This window comes from Hevea brasiliensis, chromosome 2 (assembly GCF_030052815.1).
Source record: "Hevea brasiliensis isolate MT/VB/25A 57/8 chromosome 2, ASM3005281v1, whole genome shotgun sequence".
Taxonomy (NCBI): Eukaryota; Viridiplantae; Streptophyta; class Magnoliopsida; order Malpighiales; family Euphorbiaceae; genus Hevea; species Hevea brasiliensis.
Window position 1 is genome coordinate 19220963 of NC_079494.1, and position 5740 is coordinate 19226702.

Genomic DNA, 5740 nt, shown 5'->3' on the forward strand with positions numbered 1-5740 from the left:
TGATTAACAATTTTTTCCAAAATTCTCTTCGATTCCCTATTAGATACCTCAATTTGCCCACTGGTCTAAGGATGGTAAGGTGTAGCTACCTTATGAGTAACCTCATATTTTTTCAAAAGATTTTCAAACTGTTTATTGCAGAAATGAGATCCACCATCACCGATTATAGCTCTTAGCACTCCAAATCTAGTGAAAATAAACTTCTTCAAAAATTTTACTACTACCCTTGCATCATTTGTAGGGGAAGCAATGGCCTTAACCCAATTTGACATATAATCCACACCTACCAAAATATATTTAATCCCAAAAGATGATGGGAATGGTCCCATGAAATCTATGCCCCAAACATCAAATAACTCAATCTCCAAAATTTCTTGTTGTGACATTTCATTTTTCTTTGAGATATTCCCCACTCTTTGACATCTATCACATCTCAAAATAAATTCTCTCATAATTTTGAACATGTATGGCTAATAAAATCCAGCTTGAAGTACTTTAGCCACTATTTTATCCACACTGAAATGACCTCCATAGTTAGAAGACTGACAATGCTCTAAAATGTTTCCTATTTCCTCTTCAGGCACGCACCTTCAAATTAGGCCATCATTACATCTCTTAAATAACAATGGATCCTCCCATGTATAAAATTTCACATCTTGTAAGAATTTCTTCCTCTGTTGATAGCTCAAATTTGGTGGGAAAACTCCACATGACAGGTAATTTATAAAATCTGCAAACCATGGGAATGCAGCAATAATAACTAGTAATTGCTCATTTGAGAAGAACTTGTCAATTGGTAATTCCTCCTCATTTCCATTTTTACACTCATACTTAATCCTTGATAGATGATCCGCTACAACATTTTCAGCTCCCTTTTTATCTTTAATTTGTAAATCAAACTCCTGTAGCAATAGAACCCATCTTATCAGTCTTGGCTTTGCTTCTTTTTTATTCATCAAATATCTTATGGCGGTATGGTCTGTATAGACAATCACTTTTGATCCAACCATATATGATCTAAACTTTTCCATAGTAAATACCATAGCTAAAAATTCCTTTTTAGTGGTGGCATAATTTACTTGAGCATCATCTAAAGTTTTGTTGGCATAATAGATTGCATAAGACCTCTTATCTTTTTTCTGACCAAGTACAGCTCCCACAACAAAGTCACTAGCATCACACATGACCTCAAATGGCAATGACCAATCTGGAGGTTGCATAATAGGGGCTGTTATTAGTTCTTCCTTCAACTTGTTAAAAGAATCAAAACAAGCTTGGTCAAAATTAAAAGGAACATCATGATTTAACAAATTTGTAAGAGATTTAGCAATTTTTGAAAAATTCTTTATAAATCGCTTGTAGAAACCATCATGCCCAAGAAAACTTATAATTCCCTTCACTGAAGTTGGCGGAGGCATCTTCTCAATCACTTCTACTTTGGCCTTGTCCACTTCAATTCCTCTAAGTGATACCAAATGTCCAAGAACAATGCGTTCTTGCACCATAAAATGATATTTCTCCCAATTTAGAACCAAATATGTTTCTTTACATCTTTTAAGCACTTTAGAGAGGTTAGATAGACAATTATCAAAAGAAAAACCATATACAGAAAAATCATCCATAAAAACTTCCATAATTTGCTCGATAAAATAAGAGAAAATAGCCATCATACACCGCTGAAAAGTAGCTGGTGCATTAAATAAGCCAAAAGGCATTCTTCTATATACAAACATGCCATATGGACATGTGAATGTGGCTTTCTCTTGATCACTAGGATGTATTGGGATTTGGAAAAAACCAGAATACCCATCCAAATAACAAAAATATGAATGTTTTGCTAACCTCTCTAACATTTGATCAATAAAAGGCAAGGGAAAATGGTCTTTCCTAGTGGCACTATTAAGCTTTCTGTAATCTATGTACATCCTCCATCCTATGACAATTCTAGTAGGTATCAACTCATTATTTTCATTTTTGACAACGGTCACACCTCCTTTCTTAGGGGCTACATGAACTGGGCTAACCCAACTACTATCAAAAATAGGATAAATGATCCCAGCTTCAAGTAGTTTTAAGACTTCTTTCTTCACCACCTCTTTCATATTAGGATTCAACCTTCTTTGATGTTGTATGGTGGCTTTAAAATTATCCTATAAAAGAATCCTATGCATGCACAAGGTAGGGCTTATGCCCTTGATAACATCAATGGTGTAACCAATGACTTTCCTATGTGCTCTTAACTCTCTCAACAATTTTTCAACTTGTACATCACTCAAACTTGCACTACTAATGATAGGATAAGTTGAATTAGGTCCAAGAAAAGCATACCTTAATGTAGATGTAAGTGGTTTGAGGTCTACCTGTGGTGCTTCCTTCTCATCTAGCAAAAGTGGTTGTGCAACTTCACGTTTCAACTCTTCAACTTGCAAAACTTGATCTCTTCCAACTTCTTGAGTAACTTCCAAAATTTGAGCAAAAGCTACAACTTCAGGATTTTCATCCTTTGTTGTTCTACTATGTACCAAACGATTCTCCAAAGGGTCCCCAGGATATCTTTTCCTAAATTCTTCTTCCACAATCTTATCAATAACATCCACCCTTAAACAAGGGTCAACTTCATGATGTTTCTTCAAGGCTTGTTCAAATTAAATTCCACCTCCTCTTCTCCAATTTTTAATGTCAATCTACCATTCTTCACATCAATTATAGCGCCTGCAATGGCTAAAAATGGCCTTCCTAAAATGATAGGTATGTGAATATCCTCTTCCATTTCAAGAACCACAAAATCCACAATAATGAAAAATTTCCCAACTTTTAAGGGTACATTCTCCAAAATTCCTACTGGATATTTGATAGATCTATCAACTAGTTGCAAAGAAATGGTTGTTGGCTTCAATTCTCCAACCTTCAACTTTTCAAAAATAGAGTGGCATCAAACTTACACTAGCTCCAAGATCACACAATGCTTTATCAATGCTAGTATCCCTAATATGACATGGAATAGAGAAACTTACTGGATCCTTCAATTTCGGTGGGAGCTTATTCTACAAGAGAGCACTACACTCCTCTGTTAATGCTACAGTTTCATAATCTTCTAGTTTCCTTTTATTTGACAAAATTTCTTTCAGGAACTTAGTATATAAGGGCATTTGAGAAATTGCATCTGTAAATGGAATGTTGATGTATAATTTCTTCAAAAATTCTAAAATTTTTCTGAACTGCTTAGCTAGCTTTGCTTTCTGAAACCCTTGAAGATATGGCAATGGTGGCTTGTATGGTGGTGGAGGCACATACTTTTCCTTTTCTTCTTTTTCAATTCCCTTCTTTTTGTTTGTTTCCTCATTAACTTCATCATGATTTGAAGTAGATTCATTCTTTTCTTCATCTTCTTTCTTCTTTTCCTCTTCTATCTCATCTTTCTTTTTATCTCCCAAAATCTTCCCACTCTTTAGGATCACCGCCTTGCAATGTTCTCTAGGATTCTCTGGCTGACTTAGAAGTTTTCCTTGTGCTTTGATAGAAGAGCTTGCTTGTTGAGCTATTTGGTTTTCAAATATCCTGTTATGAGTGGCAAGCTGGACTATCCTTGAAGTTAATTGTTGAATCATTTCTCCTTGTTTTTATTGAGCAGTTAAGAAACTCTCCATTATAGACTTCAAAATTGAATCTTGGTCTGAAGAATGAACTGGTGGTTGTGGAAGAGGTGCATTTTGATTCCTTTGTGGTGGAAATCCAGGTGGTACTCTGTTTAGCTGAAAATTTTACTATTATTGTTGGAAATTAGGAGGTTGCTGATAATTCTGCTGCTGCTGTCCTTGTCGACCTCCCTAAGAAAAGTTAAGATGATTCCTCCATGCTAGATTATATGTAGCCAAAAAAGGATTACCAACTGGTTTCTGATTGTAATTCCCAACAAAATCAACTTGCTTATTTCCAAATTCTTGCCCATAAGAAGGAAAATCATTGATACAATGCATATTTCCTATGCCAACATCTTCTGCATGACTAGATCCTCCAATTGAAGCATCAACCTTCATGCTTAACTTATCCATTTTTCTCATTAAAGCATCAAATTTGGCATTGAACATACTCATGGCATCTAACTCATATACACTAGCTGATGGCTTCTTCATTTAATTTCTTTCATAGCTCCATTGATAATTATTGTAAGCAATTTTATCCAATGCTGAATAAGCTTCATCTTCTGACTTTTCCATAAGATCACCTCCTGAAGATGCATCGATTATACTCTAGTTGCTGGAGAAACACCATTGTAAAAAAATATTGAACTAGCATCTATTTAGGGATTCCATGATGTGGACATCTCTTTTGAAGATCCTTATATCTCTCCCAAGCTTCATAGAGACTCTTATCATCCCTTGGTCTGAAAGAAGTTAATTCATTTCTCAATTTTGTAGTCTTGATAGGAGGAAAGTTTTGAACCAAGAAAGCTTGTGACAACTCATCCCAAGTAGTTATTGATCCCAGAGGTAATGAATGTAAACACTCCCTATCACAATCCTTCAAAGAAAAAGGAAATAATCTCAGTCAGATGGCATCATCTGATACTTTATTTATCTTCAGCATGTCACTAATCTCAAGAAAATGTGCAAGGTGCACATGTGGACTCTCAGTAGGACCTCCCCCAAACTATAATTGCTGAACCATTTGATAAAGTGAGGGCTTCAACTCAAAATTATTCGCTTCCACTCTAGGCCTTGTAATACTTGGTCTAAAATCTTCAAAACTAGGGAAAGCATGATCCTTAATTGATCTGTTGTTGTTATTTGCCATAGCTTCTATCACTTGTTGCTCTTGTTATTGCTCTTGTTGTCTTTGAATTTTGAGTTCAGCTTTTTTTCTTTTAGACTCTGCTCTTAATTCAATCTCAGGATCAAAAATTAAATCAATTTATGTACTTTTTGTCCTTCTCATATAAAAGATATGTACCTAAAAAACCAAAACAAGAAAATCTCAAAAGTAAAATGAAAAAGAAAAGAAATTAAAATAAAAAAATAAAATTCCCAAATTAACCAAACAATCAATTGTCTAATATCAAACAAAAATAAATCCCCGGCAATGGCGCCAAAAACTTGATGTATACTCCGCAAGTATACGGGTGGTTCAAGTAGTAAAGAAAAGATATCATCCCATAGAGATTTATTGTTTGAGTACCAAACTATAAAAGTCACGATTATTTGGGCTATCGATAATGTGTGCCAAAAAGTAGAGTAAAAGATGCAGCAAATTAAATTGGAAAAATAAGAAAATTATAATAAAACAAGTAATTAAATTTCTAAGCACTAAACTAATTTACTAAAATTTCAATAAGTGACAAAAGATTTAATTAATTAATAGTAAAAATTGATTCCAGAGTTGAGGTTCATGAAATAAATTTCATTAGGATTTGGATAGGCAAAACCAAGATTAAGGGAAATACAAGCTTGATGGAAGTTGATTATGATTTCCTTTAATTTCTCTTTCAAGCAAACTAAAGAGTGTTTTAAAGGAAACTAAACTCCATTCTCATGCGATGTTTAATTTCCCAAAACCCTTTAAGCACTTTAATCAACTTGAAATTCCTCTTAACCCACTAGTTTATTTCTAACACTAGGTAATTAAGTTCATTATCTTGATTATCTATCATAGATTTTCACCTCTTGGTCCTTTAATCTAAGATTAAGAACAAACCCAAGTGGTACCAACAATATGTATGTAAATAAGCACATAAGATAAGAAT

General features: G+C 34.2%; 1 non-coding gene across 1 annotated transcript; it reads left to right on the top strand.

Moving 5' to 3' along the window:
* The first annotated feature begins 4306 nt into the window (after window positions 1–4306).
* Window positions 4307–4413, top strand: LOC131178012 (small nucleolar RNA R71). Its single transcript, XR_009147143.1, has one exon. It is a non-coding gene; the product is annotated as a small nucleolar RNA R71 (small nucleolar RNA).
* Window positions 4414–5740: the final 1327 nt, after the last annotated feature.